General features: G+C 32.6%; 1 protein-coding gene across 3 annotated transcripts in view; it reads left to right on the top strand.

Moving 5' to 3' along the window:
* Pkia (cAMP-dependent protein kinase inhibitor alpha) overlaps positions 1 to 24752 on the top strand; it is a 93078-nt gene that overhangs the window by 24466 nt on the left and 43860 nt on the right. The window contains exon 1 of one of the 3 annotated variants that reach the window (XM_078016995.1): positions 18156 to 18259. The exons of 1 other annotated variant lie outside the window; for it this stretch is intronic. The gene's annotated coding sequence lies outside the window, so the exon portion shown is untranslated. Of the gene's footprint in view, positions 1 to 18155; positions 18291 to 24752 lie in introns of those variants that run through there. One more of the 3 variants, XM_078016994.1, reaches the window with a different exon arrangement.

Below are 24752 nucleotides of genomic sequence, written 5' to 3'. Positions count from 1 at the left end.
TCTTTTTTTAGAAAATTTGTTTTTCAAACACTGATAATTCAGTAAAAAAAAAATGCTGTGATATGTGAGAAATGCCAAGATGTCCTTCCTAACTGTCCCCCTGACTCATACCACGATGGTTCACTTTCTATTATTTTTTACCTTAACTCCTATCATTTCAAGCTCTCTACTCCCTGTCTTTCTCCATCTGTTAATCTGATGGAGAAAGACAGGGAGTATTATTAGACCAGGTTATTTTCTCAGAGAAGTATCATCACCATCTGCTGATTTAGATCCAGGGCCTCAGAAGCTAGAACTTCCACCTTCAGAAGTGAGAAGACCCAACACAGAAGTGACATGAAGATGTGATACACAGTTCAAAGGGAACACTCATGAAACTTGTAATGCCCTCTCAGAAAAATGTACATACACACATACATGTATACAAAACTTTCAGCGTGATTTCAGAGTGATTCTCAGAAGCCCTATGTTGAAACTTGAAGTACGGACTTGAGTTCCAGATATTCTAAGATTTGCAACCCAGAGAACTCTGTACTTTTGTCAGATGATTTAGATCTCTCATAATATTGCTTCTGCTCAATTGTTCCATCTTTGCCTTTAGCTTGAATTAATAGACAATTGCAAGGGTTTCCTTTTATCTTTTAACAGAAGCTATCACTCATTATATCTTTCATGTATAGCCTGTACAAATGCACACAGTATCTTACCTATTATTTCATAGGGAGTGGAGATGCCTGAAGTTCCATGTAGATTTCCAGGTACCTCAGATTAGCAATGTTCTATAGAATAACTGGTCTTTAAAATCATACTGTAATATAGTTCTCAAATTCTCTGCATTTCCCAGAGATGCATTTATTATTTTATGAATTATTTTGATATTTTAGCTATACCATCAGAACTGAAGTGATATAAAGTAAGATTTTTTTTTTAGTATTTATTTTTTAGCTGTAGTTGGACACAGTATATTTATTTTATTTATTTATTTTTATGTGGTGCTGAGGATCAAACCCATGGCTTCATACATGGTAGGCGAGTGCTCTGCCGCTGAGCCACAATCCCAGCCCCTCAAGTAAGATCTTTTTATTTTGTTCAAATTTAGACTTAGATGTTACAGTAAAGGCCTGGAGGCTAGTGTGGTGGTAGTGGTGATAATCAAAATGAGAAAATCCCTAGATATTTGTGCTGTTACTCCACTACCCACCTGGAAATTGTTTCCCACAGCTAAAAATCAGAACACTCTGAATTTTTCTTTAAGGAAATTGGTGTTCCCTTTCATGATGTCTTTGCTTATGTTAAAATTACAGTATTATTGACTAAATCCAAAGTCCTAAGCCTGAAACTCCAGGCATTTTGATTGTTCCAGACAATTGCTATGGCTCCATAAGTTCCTTTCCTCCTACATAAAGACCTGTGCTGACATCAAACTGCATGTTTTCCTCTCAAAAGCTGGTGAGTTTTCTAATCTCTGTGCCATTTTCAGGCTACTGACCATGCCAGAAATTTGATTTTCTGATTCAATGCATATTAAAACCACTTTAGTATAAATATGCTTTAAAATTTTTTTTTTAACCTTAGCAATACTCAGGGACACATGACCACTGAGATACAGCCCCAGCCATTATTTTGTGATTTTACTTTGAGTCGAATTCTTATTAAGTTGCCCAGACTGGCCTCAAATTTGAGATCCACCTGCTTCAGCCTCTGGAGTCCCTGGAATTGTAGGCACATGCCACCACACCTGGCTGTAATATGTTTTTAAGGCTAATAAATTAGACAAAAAAATATTAAATGACTTTAATTCTAGTTTTGTTGTTATAAAACAGATATAAATATACTGTATACTATCCTGTAACAAACTTAAAGTACTTTTAAGATCTTTCTTCAGCTTACTTCTACACTACAGTCTCATATCTTCCAACATTTACCTTCACACTCATTGTTCTCAAAATACTTAAAATCTCTTAGCTGTAATCCCAGCTACTTAGGCTGAGACAGGGGATTGAAAGTTGAAGGCTAGCCTGGGGAACTTGTCTCAAAATTTAAAAAATGGTTGGAGATGTAGTTTGGTGGTAGAGCACTTGACTAGCATGCACAAGGCCCTGGGTTCAATGCCAGTACAGGAAAAAAAAAAAATTCTTGGATGCACTCTGCTCTACATTTTCTGGGTCATTGCATGTAGTTCTTTCTTTGCCTGGAATTCTCCCCTTCCTCCATACTTTAACTGTCCAGCGCCCCTTCCCCATGTAATGACCTACTTTATTATTATTAAAAAAAAATTTAGTTGTTGATAGACACACTACCTTTATTTTATTTATTTATTTTTATGTGGTACTGAGGATAAATCTCTTAATATTGCTTTTTTTTATACTATTTTTTACTGTTTTGTATTTTGTATATTTTTTACTATTTTGTATTTTGTATATTTTTTACTATTTTCTATTTTGTATATTTTTACTATTTTGTATATTTTTACTATTTTGTATTTTGTATACTATTTATTACTATTTTGATACTATTTTCTATCTCCCTGGTTATTGTACAGCACTTGGCTTATAGAAAGCACTCAAATGAATAAAATGTTTATGACATTTAACTATAGGTACAACTTTTTGAAAAGGTACATGATAGTAATTTCAAAAGTAAAAAAAAAATACTTGTATATTTGATCCCATAATCAAAAATTCATGTGCTTTCAGGGATTAGACAAACAAGGGAAATATGTAGTATGGTATGGGAGCAAACAATGGAGAATACAAACAATTTGGTCAACCTAAACATTTACATCATAGATACTACCCAAGCCAAACAAATCATAACCTCTGTCTCACTTTTATTAAAACATCTGATGAAATAATTTATTAAAATAAAAATATATTTTCATAAAAATGTTATTTGTCAATTTATTTGTAATAATGACAATAATGAATTCAAATTAATTAACTTTAAATTGTAAATTTGAAAATGCAGTAATTGAAGCCTGATTAAACTGAATTATATCCACTAAATGAATTATATCCACTAAATGTCACATGTTCTTTTTTTAAAATTTTTTTTAGTTATAGATAGACACAATACATTTATTTATTTTTATGTAGTACTAAGGATCGAACCAAGTGCCTCACATGTGCTAGGCAAGCACTCTGCCTCTGAGCAATAACCCAAGCCCACATGTTTTTTAATATTAATGAATTTCCCAACCTGTAACATTTGAAGAATGCTTTCACTATTGGCAACGGTAGAGGAAAGCGGAGAACTATATGTTTGCTATAATGCAACCATATAAATTTATGCATCATCCTAAAAAAGATTTGAGATTGTACAAAATGAAAATAGCTATAATAGAAATCATTCAGAATAGAAATGATTTTTTTTCCTAATTCAGAATTTAGTAATGCTATTGTTTTCCCAATCTCAATCTTTGGAGGAAATGTTGGGAAAATCTTTGGGGATCTTAGAAGATGATACCTAGCTAGCAGAATGAGGTTACTTTGGGTAAAAACTGAAGAATATGAAATGTTGGCTGAGATAGAAATACCATTGTCATAGCAACTACCATAGATTTCATAGGAAAAGAAGGGCTTGGATTCTTTTTTAAATAGAGTTGACTAACAAGATTGCTTTTGAAATAGTTCTGATATAGTAAATGATAATATACAATAAGTTTTATTTTTTTCCTGGGGAAATGGAGATAAACTGGCATAACCTTAAGATCAAAAGTTAGCATAGGGCAGCCTTGGCACATTTTGTGTACTGACTACCTATTACTAATATACTGCTGATATGATACCAGTCTGCCTTCCCTGTATATAAAAATTATACATTTGATAATAAATATTCTAATTATTAACAAAAGTTCAATTTTTCTTGTCTATTGACAAGAGATTTAATATATTTTTCTGATTCTTCATGAATACTCAATTATGTATTTTCAGTGTTCTTCTATGATACCATATATAATCTACTGGAAAGAGAGGTTTGTAGGAATTCTGATCACATCAATAGAAATCATTGTGATTTCTTCTTTGAAAAAGATATATTCTATCAGTTCAATTTTTCTCATTTGTTAAGCTGAAATGCAACCTTAATTAATAAATATTTTTGATGTTCAACCTTCTCACAAAGATTTATATATTTAACTCCAGCCTATTTGAATTTAGGTTACAACTTCCCCTTATATTATGTCCTGAGACCAGATTTGCTCTAGGTTGCAAAATCTGGCCCAACCCATTAATTCTCTATACAATGAAAGATTCCTGAATGGTGAATGAAATCTAAGTCTTTGTCTGCTATAGCAAGTAAGTACTAAAACTGCTAAATTTTTTTGATCAGGCTGAAACCGTGAGTAGTTTCTTTGAAAACTCCCTGCTAAACCTTCTTTGTCTTGGAAAATCTGCTTCTTCTACAGCATACTGCAAGGGTGGCACTTTGGTATCTTGCACAAATCAGCAGCCAAGGTATGGTGTCATATAGTTAAAAAGCAAGAGATTTGTCAGCCATTGCCTAAGGAAAAAATTCACACTAGCATTTTTTTTTTTAAGTTTGACATATACGCATATAGATCTGGATTTATTATAAGTAACAATATATAAAATAAAAAAGCATATTTCTCATGCCACATATAAACTTTCAATATACCATTAAAAAAGAAAAAAGCCAAGTCCTAGCACCTCAAATTAAGGGGCTGTGTGCCAGCATCAGGAAGCTTAATGAAGTGCACCAAAGTAAAATGAGGTATGGAACTAAGTTTGAAATGATGCAGTTTAGTCCTCAGCATTGCAACTGGCTCTTGATTATTGTTAATCAATAATCTTCCTCTGGCTCTTAAACCAATTAAATATAAATTATAAATATCTTTGATTATTTAACATGTTTTGCTTATCACTTCCTAAAGCCACCAGTAACACTAGTCTTTTAAACTCACTATAAAGACAGAGGTCATGTTTTAAATCAAATGAAAATATTGGTCTAATTTCCATTTTTAAAACATATATCACAAAATTAACCTCAGCTTCTTAAAGAAGAATTCAGGGATTACCATAATGTGAATGTGGCCTGTTCATTCATTCATTCAACACTTGGGGAACTGCTGTTACATATAAAAGACTGTTCCAATGAGTTAAAATGTTTGAGGAACTACAATCAGTCGTACAATTAATCATCAGTCATACTGAAGTTTTAAATCAGAAGAAAGAGTAGACCAATATTTTAAAATTTAGCACAAAATTAGCTATAGGGAACAGAAGAAGACATTTTTCCTTTGAAAAATACATGACTTTTCTATAATAAATTAAAATATATATTAACTAAATTTCAACTGAGGAAATATTAATCCATCAAAATAATTCTGAAAAATCTCTTCTGCTTTGAGTCATACGAAAATTTGATGCTAATTTGAGACTTTCTAAAGGTAAAGTCATAACTTGAGTAATTAATAACCTAGAAATAGAGGGAGGAAAGTGACTGAGGGGGATTAGCAAGGATGTTGTTTGTACTAAATTGATTTATATAACACTGTCCTAGTCATTCTTTTAAAAGTTAACCAGACAATAAAAACTTTACACCTCCAAATATTAGTTAGCCTTTTGACAAAGTTTTCAGATTAATCTGAATGCAATTAAAATGTGATGAAACAATGGAAGACATTTTAGTTTTGTTACCATCCATAAACAGCAACAAACTGTTCACAATATACTTAACTTCAGAATTTTCATGTCCAGAGTTTGAACCAGAAGTACATTTAAACATCCTTCATTTTCAAAAATTCTAAGAGTAAGTAAAATATCAATAAATGTCTACAGTATCAATAAATGTCTTCATAATTATCTTGCAAGATATTGAACTATCTCATATTTCTTAAAATATTATAATAATGAAGTCTTATTTCTAAATTAAGAGGGATTAAACTGCATAAGAATATATTTAATATCTCTTCTCCAAAGATAAGAAGCTACTGCCAGAAACATGTATATTAATAAACTCATTATGGAGTTGAGATTTTTTTGTTGAGCTGACAGCAGTCAGGGAATATGTGAATGGTATTTTTTATGTTGCTTGTATTTCTATTGTATTTCTTATAATGTAATTGCATTTAAAGTATGCTGTTAATCATTTTCCAAAGAAATTCAACATGAAGAGCTTATCTGAGCTTAAAATGTGATGAAATAATAATACAAAGTAAATAAAAGCTGTAGCTCAATGGAAGGGAGTGTGTTACAGGATTTTTGCACATCAAGCTGTTAAACTGATTTGGAATCTGAAAAATCACTTGGTCTCTTGGAGAAGTGGGCTTATGAGGAAATTTTCATATATACATCCACCTCATATGGAGCTAATAGCTGTATGATGCCAGGTATTTTGTGGGAATTAAAGAACGAAAAAGCAAGAAAAGTTTGATTTCTTTAAGAACACTGAATTTTAATGTGTATGTGAAGATCAGTTAATTACTGGAGAGAAACAAATTTGCCAATAAAAGATAAAATAAATGCAACTCCCTTCTTTTGCTGAAAATCTTAGTTATTTTGCATTAACTTATATAATGAAAGAATATTATACTTTCTAATAATGATATAATTATAATGTAGGGATATGTTTCTGACCAAAGATCATATCCACAATCTATGATTAAAGCCAAGATCTAATTACAAAATTAACTCAACTCATTGAACTAATAAAGTATATTCTAAGCCTCATTGAATTGGCAAATATATGCACTGTAAAATAGTTACATGTGTCTCTACTATATTTGAAGAATGGTACACATTTTGATATTAAAATCACATTTCTACTGTCTTAGATTTATGACCACATAAAATTAACACATTACCTTCAGTTGTCACCTATTTATACCAATATAAGTCTGCTCCCAAACAATAAAGATGTATATGGGAAAGTGTGAGAATCCATGATTTAGCCAACTGCTATCTTTTTTAAAAAGTGGCCAAAGAATATTGAAGTAATAATTTTTATGCAGCATGAGAAGATAAAGTCAATTCTCCAGATTTTTGTAACTCTAATAAGCCATGTATTTTCTAACATGACATGTCTGGTTAGTGAAACTGTTTTGCAGTAGAAAAAGTGAGTACAACAAACGTACATATTAAAATGTAAAATCTGGTTTTATAAATTTTTAAATGAAAAAAATGGTATCAAAATGAAGGAAATACTTTCATTTAATTTAGAGCTCTAGTCAAATTCAATTGTAACTTTTAAGCAGTCTTTAGAAAGTTTTACTATACAGTCTTTCTCTAAGATCATTTCAATTTTTAATGATTGATTTAGAAATTCCCATCAAATTTTAGAATTTAGAGTTGAATACCATCATCAATTATGTGAAATTCTCAATCTAGACCACCCATAAAGCCAGGTACTTGAGTTGATACCATAAAACTTCATGGGGACTTGAGCAGGATGGTTCTTAATGTGTAATTTATAAATGATGGACATAATGAATTGTTCCAAATTGCTGGCAATTCTAAACCCTTAAAACCAGTGAATACCAAAAGAAGCATAAACATCTTCGTAAAAGTGACTACTTTAGCCCTCTCACAGTGATTGAAACAAAAGCACATTGTGTGCGTAAATGTGAAGAAATATATTTTTGGAAAAAAATTCTAATTACAAGTAGAAGAGGAGTAATTTTCTGGTTTCAATTATTGCTAGGAAAAGAATAGTTTAAAGCCACTGTAAACAGCTTTCTTTAGACAGAGACAGGTTTATTTTAATCAGCAGTTACAAAATTGATAAAATGTTGATATCATTGAACAGAATATTGAGTAAAATTAGTTTTTCCTCCTTGTTCAAAACATGGATGCATCCTCAAAAGACAAAATTAAGCAGGCAAAGAATGATTTATTTAAGACTGGTTCAATAGGAAAGAGATTGAGTTCAACTCTATTGGAACAAAAAGCAGGAAAGTTTTGAATATTGGTGTGAGCAGATAGGAAAGTGCTGGAGGACATTAATGGCTAGGTCAGTAAATGTAGTTAAGCCATCTTTGTTTGCTAATTGGCACTAATCCTAATTAGGTTCCTCTCTCCCATAGAGATGGGGAAATAAGGACACTATCTTTCTTGATGATTACCTTTCAAGAAGATGGTTCCCAAGCCGGTCCCTGAGAAAGACACTCCTGTTTATAGAAGATTTATACGTGACTGTATGACCAATGTGATTCTGCAACCTGTACACTCAGAAAAATGAGAAATTACACCCCATCTGATTCAAATGTATGATATGTCAAGATCATTGTACTGTCATGTGTGATTAATTAAAACAAATTTAAAAAATAATTTTTTAAAAAAGATATACATTTCTAAATGTTGGAGAAAGAATGTACAATTACAAATTTTCTAAATAAATGCTATAGAAAAGGGGATGCATGTGAAGTGGGAATAGTCTAGAAAGGAAGAAATCTTCCTGAAATGGGAACTTTTAAGAGCCTTTTGGTCAATCAAACCTGGAATGCAGACACAGTTTTAACAGCCAACTCTAGAGAAAAGTCTAATATAGGAATCACTCATCCTCCCTAGTTTGATTTAGATATTTTATTTATTTGTTCCTACAATTTCACAAAATTTATCAGTTTGAATTGCAACTTTTAAATCTGTTTATTACTCTTGACATTAGAATATGAACTTCCTAGGGACAGAAATTCTGTCTACATTTGTAACCTCAGGACTTACTGTAATGCTACTCACTTCAAAGGAACTCAACAAATGCTTATAAAAATAAACTGAATTCTAAGAAAACCTGAGAATGAGATAGAAAATAAGAATGTGGGAATAAGGATGTGGGAATTACAAAAGAATTAAGAACCTTTAGTTTGGTCAATAAAACTTTAAAGGGAATATGATCAAAGGCCATGTATTCCTGGAAAATATGAACTTTTCTAGTAAATCCTAGAAGAATAAAAGCGGGTCACACCAAGTGAAGATAGGGAAGGGGGCTCACATTTAACATTTACTATGTGGTACATTAGACCTAATGTTGATGTGTTGATTTTAATTCTTAATGTGGGAGGGAAACAAATGGCAAACTACATTTTTTTAAGTCAGGAGGTTTTCACTTAGCAACTTAGCATACCTGTATAGCTATGCTCTCCACCACCTTTATGGCCTCAAGTCTCTTTCTTTCCCTCCGTCCCTCTCTCCCACCCTCCCTCTCTTCCCTCCTTTCCTTCCTCCCTCCCTCCCTCCCTCCCTCCCTCCCTTCCTTCCTTCCTTCCTTCCTTCCTTCCTTTCCTTCCGGGATTAAACCAGGAATTTTTAAACACCGAGCCACCACATCTCCAGTCTTCTTGTTTTTATTATTATTATTTTGAAATAGGGTTTCCCTAAGTTGCTTAGGACCTCACTAAGTTAATGAAATTGACTTTGAACTTGAGATTCTCCTACTTCAGCTTCCTGAGCAGCCACCTTGCCAGGGTGGTCTCAAGTCTTAAAGTCATGCAATTTGGCTGTCTTAAACCGAGATTGCAATAATTTAATTTTTAGAAGAATAAAAAAATCAGAACTTTCAATTTTAAATACTAGATGATGCCCTTAAAGAGGGATCATCCTACAAATATAATAGACTACAAATGGTATTAAACATGTTTTCAAGTACAAGAGACAAGAAAGCAGGTAACATGTTGGGATACCTTCCAAAACATTTGAAGGTGGTGTCAACACAAGGAAGGAGAATCTGAATGCAGTCCTGGGCTGGGTGGACATTGAAATGGAAATTTATAGGGCTCTCTCTCTCTTCCTTAGAACAGTCTTGTGTGATTCTTTGTAATAAAATATGTTTCTTTGATTCTGTTTTCACTGACAAAGATTGTTTAAAGGAACATTTTATTTTTCATGTATAAATAGAGAATGCTATTTAACTCCCATTATGTCCTAGAGAGTGTTTTGTAATCCCCATATACATCTCTATATATCAAGACAGGAAATATTAAGACTGGGTACTGGAGTTATCTGGTTAAACTGTTTAAAGGAGGATATTCCTCAAATGAGGTGAGGTATCTGGGACAAAAGCAAGCAGAGTGGAGAGAATCTAATTAATAATTGAGTTTGCTCTGAAAAATCTCAAAAAGCTAAAACACTGAGGTAGGGTTGAGTTGTTATTCTTTTAAATAGCATGGATTGACAGTTTTTCTCAAGAATTTAGGATAAGAAGAAAAACATACAGTTTACTCAATAAAAGAAATATGTTTTCCTCACATTTCCTTGAAATTCTGGATTTGTCTTCTGACTGCCCTTTTTGGTGTCTGTGGGGGTTGGGAGGGAACACACTGGTAGGATGAAAGATTTGTGCTTTTCCAGTGCACTATTTGCATTCTTCTAATTCTTCTGGAAAACACCATTCTTTCATTTATATGCCTACAGAACTATGAGTTGAAATTCAGAACCCTGTATAGCCTCTCAAAGAAAAGTATCAGGATATTCTTAAAGGGGCCAAATCCAAGCGAGCATATTTACAATAATTATTAGTTCATCATCATGTCTTAACAAGACTGCAGGGTTGCTTAGCAACAGAATTAGGCACCTTTAGCAGTAACATGCTTATGAACAATGGTGAAAATGATTGAAACCTTAAAAAGGCAAATTCTTTGAATGTAGTCATAGCAAAAAGACAATATCTTATGAAGAGAATGCACTTTTTAATGTAAGGATTATTCTCTGAGCTTTATTTGATAGCTAAACATGGACAATTTACTATAGAACAGATAGAACAATGACATTTTCAGTCTTTATGTAATTTAGGCCATTTAAGAAAGATTATAAATGTTAGTACAAATGTACATAGTATCTTATCTCTATTTTGCACCTTTAATTATCTTTAAAACTAAGAGGTTTATAAAGAAAGGAAGATACAAAAATAAATGAATACTACAAAATATTTGACTAACTACAAAGATTCTATTTTCATGTCATCACATATAACTGAACTATCAAAAACCTCAAAATTTATATTTGTATGTTTTCAATTTAATAGTGTGGGTACCCACAAAAATATACCCAAACATATATCTATCTGATTTCTATTTCCAATTTTTTAAAAAAATAAGGTTTAAAATACTGTTCCTTTGAGAGTACTGGATTGACTGTTTTTTAACTAGCTTAATGGATGAATTGATTCTATGCTGTGATGTTCATAAAAGCAATGCCTTGCTTCTTTTAATAAAAACAGAAACAAATCTGGTGCATGCAGATTCTCTTGATGCATAATACCCTAAAAGTCCAAAAAGTGTCAGGTCCTAGGTGGGGAGGCAGAATAACCCGACTTTTACCCTAGTTCTGTCTCTGCTTTTGATAAGTCTCCAAATCACTCTTGACCTCCTTTGCTTTTTCAATGAAATGAGGCTTCCAAGATTTTTTCCAGATCTCATACTTGTAAGTCCATGTCTGTCAACTCTAAGTGGTGTCATTCTTTTTTTCTTATGAAAGAAATGGTTGTTTTATTGAATCAGTTATTTGGCCACTGTCTTTATGTAAATATTAGTAGTAATAGTTCACCAATACCATTGAACTCAGGCATAAATTGTTCATTGCTGGCTTCTTTTTTGGCTTCATGTGCCTGATTATATGTTGCAGAACTGATGTTTAGTCCCTGAAAACTGAAAACATGCAGGGCAGATGTAATATGCTATGATCCTTTATACTGAGACATTCTGTTTTAAACAACTGGATTCTTTTAGCATAATCTTCAGAAAATGGTTAAATGAGCACATCTGTTTGTCTTTTCTTAACCAAAAGGTCATACTTAAACATGCAAACAAGATCAACAACAAAATTTTGGCAAACAGCCAATGAACCAGAAAAAAAAAAAACAAATCCAGAAGACTATTTACAAACATTTATATAGGCATCAAAACTCAGGATGCGAGAGAAAGGAGAAAAATACTGTATTGACATAGCAAAGAAGTAACTTTAGAAGATACCCCATGACATTACACTGTTTGCAACCAATAACAGCAAACACACCTGACAGTCATATATAAATAGAGAATGCTATTTAAATGCTGTAAACGCTGTATTTACAAAGTTGTTGGAAGCAACAAGTCTAAAATCATGAGTCAGAGAAGCAGAATCATCAACCATGCCCACACTGGCTCTGAATTCTATTTTTAATACAAAAGAAATTGGTGGAAATATTTTCATTACAAGAAAGTGAAAAGTAGGTTTTAATCCTACTAGATGATGCTGGGCCAGGTTTCTAACCTAGAATGTAGCCCTGAAGTTCAAAATTTGGGGAAAATACTCTTCTTCCACACACCCAAATATCACTTCTTCTAAGAATTCTATAGAAAGAAAAAGTTTCTTAAAAATTACACATTAGAAGAAAGTCATAGGTATTTAAATCCAGAAACTTAATATTCAGCTGAGAGGCAACTAGGCTTAGAGAGAGGGCCAGTTTCCAATACCATTGATGAAGACTTTGCCCTTTCAGTTGATTTTAAAAGTATGAATAGAAATAGAAAATTCTCTGTAATTGGTATTTTATACTTATTCAAGAAAGTGTCTATAAAACGTTTACCTGGATGAAATGTAACCTATTAGATAATATAGATTACACTACTATAGAAACAATGATAAAAAACAGAGACATATTTTTGTAGCAGAGAATATCAGCAAGTTTCAGAGAGGCTTTTATGGTTGACATCAGAACCAGACTGTAGTTACATCTAATATAAATTTTAGATTATGGAATATGTAAATATATACTTCTGAGTTAATAAATTGCACATAATGTATGGCAAAAGTAAACACTACATTTTTCAATGAAAAAATTTACAGTATTTTTGTAGTCATTTTAGAATCTACTTTTTAAAAATGTTCAAATTTGGAAAATAAGGAGTTTAAAATAAGATGAACCAGATTTCTCCATTCCAGTTTCTGATACTCAAAGTGAGCAGGCTACAAAATGTTACATGGCTGAGGCCTAGGGGAATCTGGGTTCCTTGCACTATTTGAATAATAGTATGCATTCTGTAATATACAGGGGCACAAAAAATTTATTGATTATGCTTTTGAGACAAAGTTTTAACACAAGAGTAGCAATCACCTTCAGAATCTTCTTTTCTAATGAGAACAGACCTTAGAAAAACTATGCAGATTGTTTAAAAGTTTCATTGAACTCTACTTTTAAAAGTTTCTTTCTCCTTTGAGTCTATTTATTACTGTAAGTTCTGTTACCTAATACTTGATAAAGAAACCATATGCCCCCAAGTTCTCCTCCCTCCTCCACATCCTCAAAACTTCCTTGTGGATCATTCAGGCTGAGGTAAAAAAATGACTAAGATCTTAAAAGTACAGATATTTGAATTTCAATGGGAAAGAAAGACTTAAAGTAAAAAAAGTTCTCTGATCAGGGATGACTCTACCAAGCATAGGTTAGTAGGTGGGAAGACATTTTTAGGAATCAGATTTCTGCTTCACCCAATAATAAGACTGGTTCTGTAAGCCATACAGCTGAAGAGAAGTAACTGTATCACAGGCTTAGATATCAGAAACATAAGCAAACATAATTTCTCTTTAGATTCTAAATAGAAAGTAAACCTACTTTCTATTTAAAACCTAAATATTTCTATTTAGAACCTAAGAAAACACTAAAATCATTCCCTGTTTCCTGAATCCAAAACGAGTGACAGCGAAAAGGAGTAGGAAAAAGTAGAAAGCAGTTCTTCCTTTGTCCTGTATATAATGTCAAAATGAAATAGTAGTTAAAAAAAATCCTCAGTCTTTAAAAATTATGTTTGGCAGTTATACAAATTAAAACCAGCTGATCTTAACATTCATATTTACTCAGTTACTAAAAGAACATTTGTTTTGAAAATAATTTCTAAATAAAGATGCAGTTTTCTTTCAACAGAACTAGACAGTAAAAGATGATTTTCTGTTATTTACATGGGATATTATTTAGTTGTTGATCATTTTGCATGGAAAGTAAAAATTATTTACTAACATTTTATTGTTTATGATTTTAACAAGAGTGTGATTTTAGTTTTCTTATCAGATATCTTGCTCCTTCTTAGGAAATGAGGAAAAAGTGTTTAATGAACCAAGCAAGTCAGTTCATTGATTTATCCGATAGTTATGAATACGAATACACTCTTTCTCTACAGAGAAACAAGTCTTAATAAAAAAAGGTTCTAATATATTCTTTGAAGAAAAGTATGCCAAGAGTGAATAAGCAAATCCTTTTGAATTTTTTGAGGTTAAAATAGTATTGTACTTTGAATGAATTTTACTTTTCTACTAAATAATTTTCACTATGAAATTTAAGATGCTGTCAAATTATATTTATGAAGCAACTTGAACAGGTTTATTTCTATCACTGATATTGATAACATTTACATTTGAACACTAAAATTTTGTTGTTTTATAAAGTAGAAAGGAATTGCTGTGATAACAAGCAGAAATTGGCAGGAACAAGGTATTTACCACCCTTTACTTTCTAGTGTTTGCGAGCCCAGTTGCAACCAGTAAATGGTCCACATGACAGAATTTCTGACCATTAATTGACTCTAATTTCACTAGCTTTGCTATTGTCAAATCTTCTACTAACTTCACATGTGACTGTTTACCCTACTAATCCTTTTTTCCTCCCAAGCTTCCTCATATTCAGAAGGTCCCTCACAGTAAACTTGGAGTTGGCTGACATTTGGTTTAAGCAAAGGAGAAAAGCAAGGTAGAATGAATGTAATGTCAATTAGTATAATGACTAATTAGAAGCCATTTTTTGAGGTTATTAAGTCAGAGGAGAGGTAGAAATAATAATGGTGGGGTTTAAGAAAGCTGAAATCTATCAACCCAAATTAGCATCACAGGTGATTTTTCATGGACTTGATACACATGATAAACACTCAATTTGTGCTCATGAGTAAGAGCAACTAATAGTAAAGAAGGAGCAAACATTATATGGGCAAACCAGGTTGTCTACCCAAAGTAGTAATGATACTTCTTACTCAACAATTTATTAGGATTTGTTTGTTATGTTAGAAGTCATATGAGATTATTTCAAAACATTACAGTGAATATCATAGTGAAACATGATGCAGAGAATTCAGAACAGGGAAGAACATAAAAACAGCATACTACAGGGTCACAGCCACATCAATGTTTATCTCATCACAATTCATAATACCTAAACTGTGGAACCAACTTAGATGCCCTTCAGTAGATGATTCAGAGATAAAAATTAGTAAGAAAAGCAAACACCAATTTCACATACAAACATACACACACACACACACACACAAACACAATGGAATATTACTCAGAATAAAAGAGAATATCATGCCATTTGCAGGTAAATGGATAGAGTTAGAGAATATAATGCTAAGTGAAGTTAGCCAATTCCCAAAAAACAAATGCTGAATGTTTTCTCTGGTATAAGGAGGATGATTCATAGTGAGGTTGGGATGGGGAACACAGGAAGATTAGACAAACTCTAGATAGGGCAGAGGGGATGGGAGAGGAAGGGAGGGGACAAGGGGGTAAAAAAAAAAAGATGGTGGAATGAGATGGATATTACTACCCTAAGTACATGTATAAAAAAGTCACGAATGGTGTGAATGTATTTTGTATACAACCAGAAATATGAAAACTTGTGCTCCAAATATGTAATATGAATTGTGATGCATTCTGCTGTCATTTGTAACAAATTAGAATAAAACACTTAAAAAATAAATAAAGAGCATAAGTAAAGAACAAAAAAGAAATGAAAGAGCTGAAAGATTTATTACTTTGAGGTAAGGTTGCTAAAGAAGTATATTTCTCTTAATGTTCATAATATTCTTGTCATAATGGTATTACCATACCCATTTTATGGACAAGTGACTGAGGCTCTTCAATTGCAGGTTATCTAGGAGGTATTCCTGCTTTGAATGGGGCAGTCAAGAATTTCAATCCCACTAAACTGAAACTGGTAGTGACATGATTAGTTTTGACCTAAATTGTGACATCATTTAAATATTGCTTGTCCTTTTCCAGGTTAATAATCTGTACTCCAGGAAGAACTGCAGTTCTTTTGCTCATAAAATTTTTTCCAAGTTTCTTCTACCAATTATAAGTTTTGACTGGTTTTGTATGAGCAAAAGCCTAGAGTTACATTGCAAAATGCTGTGTGCTACTGGTTGGTTGATATGAAGAAATGCAGACTGTTGTATTGTCAAAACAAAGGTAAATTATGTATTTCACTTCAAATCAGGTAACAGATGCCTCTTCTGGATTTAAACATTATTTTAATTATTTATAATCCTTAGAATGTTTCTGAAATAATTATTAACAGCAAGAGAACTGAGGCACAGGGAAGTCTAAGTAAATGACAGAGCTAAAATTTAAACCCAGGCCAGTTTCAATCCTGAGCCCCACTCAGTGTAAATAATTAACAAATATTTATTTATTTCTTTTACCTCAGTTGAAGACAAAGAATACAGGTGTATGGAACAAACATAGAATCCTTAAGCAATACATAAAGAATGCAGTTCTTCTTTTGTTTTAAATAAGTTACTTTAAATATAAATGATGTAAGAATACTGCTGTTAGCAGTTACTGGTGCTTCATACTGTTTTAAAAACTGAGCATTAAGTATTTTATAGGCATGAGGGGTTGTGACAGGGCTGGTCAAGTACCCTACTACTGTGCTACATCCCCAGCACAAGGCGTTGTTTTATCTAAATCTTGCATATATACTACCTGTCTTAGGAAATAGCTAAGGTGTTTTAATTATCAACATGGCCAGGTACTAGCTATGAAATAAAAAGAGGTTTTCTGGATTCTTTGACCAAGACATTCAGGAGAAAAGGGAGAGGACCTAGTGGCTACTCTGAAGAGCTGTTCTTCGAAGGGAAGCAGTACCAGTGTAAGCATTGTATTGCTTGCTTAGGTACGGCAGGCCCTGATAACCCGAAACTAAGGTTTTGATAAAAACTAAACACTGGTTCCTTATAGTTTGGAAAAAATAAACTGCTACCTATTCATCTCTTCAGTTTGAGGCAAATCTTAGCAATACACCAAGACTCTCAGTAACTTAGTGAGATGCTGTCTTAAAAAATAAAAATAACTGGGGATATAGCTCAGTGGTAAAGCATCCCTGAGTTCAATCCTCAGGACAAAAAAAAAAAAAAAAAGTTTTGGTCATATCATTGTACCAATTTCATAACATAGATAATATGACCCTGCTTTCTGTATTTAAATAAGAACAAATCATACAAGTCTTTCTGAATTTTATAATTAATCTGCAAAGGTAATATATATTTTTATGTAGTCTACTTTCATACACATTTGGCATCATTTTGGCTTTCACTATTCCTGTGTTATGTTTTCTGGCACACAAATCATTTCCTGATTGCCACATCTGGAATACTGATTATGTTTGCATTTTAGAGTTTAGGTCTTAAAATTCAAGCAGAGTCTGGGAACTTTCAAGGTAAACAGTCTTCCTACTATCACTTTCACTAAGAAAATTCTAAATCTGCATTACTAAAGAAAACTCAATTGTTCTATCACTCTAAATTTAAATGACATTTTCTTTTAAACAAATCATGAAACATAAATTAGACTAAATATAAGCTGTCTTTTTTCCATCCAGAGCAAATGACAATAACATTTTGTACAGAAATAAAAGGTTTTCTTACCCACAGTTTGATTCATTGCTCTCCTCTTCTTCAAAAACTAATTCTAATTAAGATGTATTTATGTCTCAATGAAATCATCAACAAAACTGCATTAGCGATTCTTTTGAATAATGACTTATTTCACACTGAAATACCTTAAACATGAACAGTCATAGCTAAAGTGATAGATTTTGGTAATATTGAGACTTGATTCATCAAGGAATACGTTGGGGTAGCAGATGGACTGTGAAAGAACAAGAATAATTTTTAAGTAACTTTGGCTTTGATATTTAAACCAATAACTAAGAAAAACCATGAAGAACAAAAGGACAGATTTCATCCATTTTAAGGAAGCAGAGTATTTTCAGCTCATTTAACATTTAGTAGGCATGTTCTAATAGTCTGATAGAATATATAGATTTTATATGTGTTATTTAATTTCATTAAATCTCTTTGTAATAGATAATGAAATTCCTATTTGTAGATAGGAAATGAGCTTTGAAAAATTAAGATTGGTACCTAATTAGAGTTAAGTAGGTACCTAAGCTGATCTAATTCCAGAGCAAAGCTCTTTCTTCCTTCTCAGTGTGAATCTTTATCACTTTGAGAACTGATGGACACTGACTACCTTCCAGAAAATGCACAGATGAACAACATGAGGTATGCTGTATTGGTACAAACATCACTAAAGGTTTGTCATTGTTGGACTTCCTTCTTCTGAACAATCTTTTTGCAAAATTGCTTTCCCCTTAGATTATAGACTTCAAATATTTTCTCTGAAGACATTCCTAATATATATATATATGAAAATTTTTTTGCTTTATAGCTAAAAATATAGACTTGTATGTAACTATATCTAAATGCCAATGTTATATCTGCATATGCCAGGATTCAAGCTGGGTTCACAACTGCATAATATACAATGGTTTTCTTTTGATATTTTGAAGTATATAATTTAATAATTACAGAAGAAAAGAAAAAAACTCCTTGGCTTCTCATCATCATGCTATTAGCTTACCCCATTGCCTTAGACCAATTTATTCTTGCTTCTGCTTCCCTATAGTATGGAGAGAATGTTTTTGCGACCTTTCCTCAAAAGCTTCTTCATTCCAAGTGCATCTTGCATAAACCCAGGCCTTCCCACACAGTCAATTTGTGCCAGGAAGTCTTAGGATCTGTGCACATAAATGTATTATTTTGGACTTCTCAAATAGGGTCCTTGTAGGCAATAATATAATGGTTAAGAGAGCTGGAATTGATATCAGATCTTCTGAGTCTAAATACTGCCTACACCCTAATGCACTTATGTAACCCTGGAGAAATCACTGAAACACTTTTAAAATATTAGATTTCTTACCTGGAAAATGGGATAATAAATGCATTTACCTCTTAGTGTTATGGTGTAAATTGAAATGAGGTGATGCACGGTAAGCAATAGCACAGCGCCTTTTGTCAAGTAACTGCTGCTCATAATGTTAACTGTCTCCTTTGCGTCCCTATTCCCAGCTTAGTGCTTAATACATAGTAGTTTTTCAGCAAATAGCACATTTGTTAGTTCTAACATTTAAGAAATGCTCTCCCAGGAGGGTAATCAACCCCTCACCATTTACTTGTCCCACTAAATGGGAAATAGCAGCTACCTACAAGATCTTTTTTTTCCTACTCTAAATCCCTGGTCCACCTCTCAGTTCTAATAGTCCTGAACCCTAAACAGATGGAATTTTAAAAATCATACTAATATGGTAAAAAGCGAGTTTCCCTAATCTAATATTTCCCAGAATCTCAGGGTCACCAAGCTTTTGTTAGTGTAGTTTAGTTGGGACTAATTGTGATAGTCAATCAGTTACTTTTTAACTCATTGATATTTTAAAATTCATTATATTTCAACTCACATTTCTCAGAGGCATACTTTTTGTTTAAAGACTCAATAATCAAAGTAATCTTCTAAAAAGCACAAGTCAGATGATATCATTGGCCTGCTTAAAACCTTCAAAGACCATCTATTAAAAAGAGAGTAACACATAAAATATTTAGCAAAACTTATGAGCACTATGTGCTGCTACCCCCAGCATCTTTTTCAGATCTTCACCTGGTTCCAGGTCTTTTTAAGTTATCAGATACAGCAATATCATGACTACATTTTTTTAAATTTTTCGTGCCTATATCAGTTTCTCTTTGATCACTTACATCTCATTTGAATTGTCAATACTGCTACCTTAGCCAGAGAGACTGGCCTCCTCAATTTCCTATCCCATTATACATTTGTATGTCTTTCACTAAATGAAATGTGTTCATTTCTTTACCTTCCATACATCTGGGATATTTGCTTAAGAACAAGAACTTTGTACTTCTTGTTCACCAGTGAATCTTTTAAAATTTTCAAGAAAGCATGGTAGATACTCAGGAAACGTTCTGAACAAATAAATAAATATAGGAAGGAACAGGAAAAAATGAGAAACACTACAAGAAAAATATTTCTTTTTTGAAAGAAAAGAGTAAGAGTAATAAAAAAAATGTTCATTCAGTAGAATCAATCAGTCATACATAGTTGCTAGTGTATGATTTAATGGTTCATATTCAATACAAAATGTTCCACTGCTTTTTGTTCTTTTAGATTTAATAATTTAATTTCAAGGTAAATGAAATTAGAATGTTTAGAAATTATATGAAAGGGGGCAACAAAATATACTGAGGTAGAAGATTGTAAAAGTGTAAGAGCATGGAATCGTAAAACAATTTTTGTTTGTTATTTTATTTTCTTTTTAATAGAAGAACACAGCCTAGATATAAGGACAAAAAGCTTTCACTATTTGTAATGACATGGGGATGACGAGTTCCCTGCATAGGTAAAAGTTTCTGAGCAGTAGAGAAATGTGGGGGTGGGTTAGTCAGGCAGAAGTACATTACAGAGTAAATGGAACATGAGGAAGTGGAAACAATATGTGTAGATAACAATTTTAATTATCTATGAATTGGATAATGAATATATATTCATTCTAAAATTTTAAGGAGTTACCAGTTTAGTATAAGTTTATATTTTGATGGGAATAATTCATAAAGAGTAGGTGAATTGTAGTGAAGTTCTTGATAAAATGAGAACAAATGCCATAGAAATTACTTTTTAATTTCAACTCTCGTAATAAAAGGGAATTAAAAGTTGAGTGTAGATGCAAATAAATTAATGGGTTTGACAGTGGGTCATTTACCAGCTCCTGTTTTCTTAATGAGATCTGAGGCAGTTCATTAGCTGAGAGAAAGGAAAGTAAGAGGACAGAGGGAAATTTGAGGAGAGTGAGGAAGATTTATGAAAAAAATCATCTTTAAGGGGAATGAGAAAGAATTTACTGGTGAGTCAGAGTAATATTCTTAATCTTGAAAGCTCGTTTGAGGTAGGCAATCATTAATTTATTGGAATTCCAATTTGCTCTGCCCGTTTTTTCTCCAGCTACCTGGACATAAGTTACAAAAAAAAGCAGAAAAGAATGAGAAAAATATATAGATGTGTGTGTGTGTGTGTGTGCGCGCACAAGCATATATGTATGTGTATATATATATACACATACATATGTGTATATATATATACACATACATATATTCACATACACAAACATAACAGTAATCAAAACATTCAAAGAAATGGAATATGAGTTTCCAGTTTATTAACACCAAAATAAAAATAATATCTTATGTTGACAAATTTTTTCAGAATCTAATTTGGTTTTATTACTTGAAAAGTAATTCATTAGCAATGAGTAAGATAAAAGTGTTCAAAATTTTTGTACATCAATTTTAATTTTGGAAATTACTCTAAAAATAATTTATATTTAGAAAATTATAATGTGCTCATTGTCCTGTCACTTGTAATAGCAAAAAATGGGAAACACTTTTAATTGCCAACAATAGGGAAATGATCTAGTAAATTATATTCACTTTGTAGCAAATTACACATTTGTTAAAATTCTAATTACAAGACTGTCGCAAAATAGAAAAATGGTTATTGAAGAAAGTTGTCTATCTTGTAAAAACTATGTAAACATATCAATATTTACTTAATAAAATAAAATATTTAAAGTTCTATAACACTAAGCTAAATATTTTAATAATGAAAATGTTCTGCTTCAAATATTATTTAATATGATTCTTATTATAATTTTGCTTTTTAAGGAATATTAAAGAAGTTTTTGTACCTCCTTTTTATTTAAAGACTTTCTAATTACTACAATATATAAAGTTTCATATTGTTTTGTAAGCAATCCGGTATCAGAGAGGATTAGACTTAATTTGACAATTCACACTTCAAAGTTATTTTGTAGAGAAAGCCATATCTTCTTGTGTTAAAAGGGTCATTCTAAGATTTTTTTTGTTTTGGCCATATTTTTCTTGGAGTAGAAATTAAGCATACTACCTAAATTTCCTAGTCATTCCTTTCTACTAATCTCATTTATCTTTCCTTTCCCAGAAATGAGAACAAATGAGTCTGTAGGTGCATTTGCCAATTTCTTAATCCTCTTATTATCCACATTATGAAAACTTGCTGATATGGACACATCTAATATATTCAAACTCTTTAGTTACTGAATTATAATTTGGCCTTTTATTATAAGGATCGACTCAACTTCTAGAAGTCCTCTGATTTCTTAGTTCAAAACTGAGAAATCCTTAATATTCAGCCATATGATGAACACTTATTATGTAGGTAGGAGTTCCTGATTATTGGTTATTGGATGCCTGGCAGTATTCTTGCCATTTCTCAGAAATTCTCTATTGTAGTTTCTTTCTTAACACACAAAGAGATATACTCACTTACTTTGATTAAAAGCACGTACTCTGGCACTGTAAGTTCAAGGTTCTAATTCATTTTAGTTAAGGGGTTTGGGGACCATCTTACTTTAGGCAAATAATCTCTTTTTTTATTTTTGGTCGTTCAAAACATTACATCTTTCTTGATATATCATATTTCACAATTTGATTCAAAAGGGTTATGAACTTCCATTTTTACCCTGTATACAGATTGCTGAATCACATCAGTTACATCAGTTACATTTCCATTGATTTACACATTGCCATTCTAGTGTCTGATGAATTCTCTCTCTATCCTATCCTCTACTATCACCCTCCCCTCCCCTCCCCTCCCCTCTTCTCTTTCGACCACCTCTACTGTAAAACATGTATTGCACTTGTATTATTCTTCCCTTACCCCTCACTTCCTCTTGTATGTAATTTTGTATAACCCTGAGGATCACCTTCCCTTTCCCTACATTTTCCCTTCTCTCTCCCTTTCCCTCCCACCTCTCATCCCTATGTAATGTTAGTCTTCTTCTCCTGCTCTTCATCACAACTCTGTCCTTAGTTACTCCCCTTATATCAAAGAAGTCATTTGGCATTTGTTTTTTAAGGATTGGCTAGCTTCACTTAGCATAATCTGCTCTAATGCCATCCATTTCCCTCCAAATTCTATGATTTTGTCATTTCTTAATGCAGAGTAATACTGCATTGTGTATAAATGCCACAATTTTTTTTATCCATTCATCTATTGAAGGGCATCTAGGTTGGTTCCACAATCTTGCTATTGTGAATTGTGCTGCTATGAACATCGATGTAGCAGTGTCCCTGTAGCATGCTTTTATTAGGTCTTTAGGGAATAGACCGAGAAGGGGAATAGCTGGGTCAAATGGTGGTTCCATTCCCAGCTTTCCAAGAAATCTCCATACTGCTTTCCAAACTGGCTGCACCAATTTGCAGTCCCACCAACAATGAACAAGTGTACCCTTTTCCCCGCATTCTCTCCAGCACTTGTTGTTGTTGGACTTCATGATGGCTGCCAATCTTACTGGAGTGAGATGGTATCTTAGGGTAGTTTTGATTTGCATTTCTCTGACTGCTAGCGATGGTAAGCATTTTTTCATGTACTTATTGATGGATTGTATGTCCTCCTCTGAGAAGTGTCTGTTCAGGTCCTTGGCCCATTTGATGATTGGGTTATTTGTTATCTTATTGTCTAATTTTTTGAGTTCTTTGTATACTCTGGATATTAGGGCTCTATCTGAAGTGTGTGGAGTAAAGATTTGTTCCCAGGATGTAGGCTCCCTGTTTATCTCTCTTATTGTTTCTTTTGCTGAGAAAAACCTTTTTATTTTGAGTAAGTCCCATTTGTTGATTCTAGTTGTTAACTCTTGCGCTATGGGTGTCCTATTGAGGAATTTGGAGCCCGACCCCACAGTATGTAGATCATAGCCAACTTTTTCTTCTATCAGATGCCGTGTCTCTGATTTAATATCAAGCTCCTTGATCCATTTTGAGTTAACTTTTGTGCATGATGAGAGAAAGGGATTCAGTTTCATTTTGTGCAAATGGATTTCCAGTTTTCCCAGCACCATTTGTTGAAGATGCTATCCTTCCTCCATTGCATGCTTTTAGCCCCTTTATCAAATATAAGATAGTTGTAGTTTTGTGAATTGGTTACTGTGTCCTCTATTCTGTACCATTGGTCCACCCGCCTGTTCTGGTACCAGTATCACGCTGTTTTTGTTACTATTGCTCTGTAGTAGCCTGGTATCGCTATACCACCTGATTCGCTCTTCCTGCTTAGCATTGTTTTTGCTATTCTGGGTCTTTTATTATTCCATATGAATTTCATGATTGTTTTATCTATTTCTACAAGAAATGCCGTTGGGATTTTGATTGGCATTGCATTGAACTTATAAAGAACTTTTGGTAATATCGCCATTTTGATGATGTTAGTTCTGCCTATCCATGAACAGGGTATGTTTTTCCATCTTCTAAGGTCTTCTTCTATATCTTTCTTTAGGGTTCTGTAGTTTTCATTGTATAAATCTTTCACCTCTTTTGTTAGGTTGATTCCCAAGTATTTTATTTTTTGGGGGGATATTGTGAATGGAGTAGTTGTCCTCATTTCCATTTCAGAGGATTTGTCGCTGATATACAGGAATGCATTTGATTTATGCGTGTTGATTTTATATCCTGACACTTTGCTGAATTCATTTATTAGCTCTAATAGTTTCTTTGTAGACCCTTTTGGGTTTGCTAGGTATATAATCATGTCATCTGCAAATAGTGATAATTTAAGTTCTTCTTTTCCTATTTTTATGCCTTTAATTTCTTTCATCTGTCTAATTGCTCTGGCCAGTGTTTC

The sequence above is a fragment of the Ictidomys tridecemlineatus genome, chromosome 7 (assembly GCF_052094955.1).
Source record: "Ictidomys tridecemlineatus isolate mIctTri1 chromosome 7, mIctTri1.hap1, whole genome shotgun sequence".
NCBI lineage: Eukaryota > Metazoa > Chordata > Mammalia > Rodentia > Sciuridae > Ictidomys > Ictidomys tridecemlineatus.
This window is presented reverse-complemented; position numbering and strand designations above follow the sequence as displayed.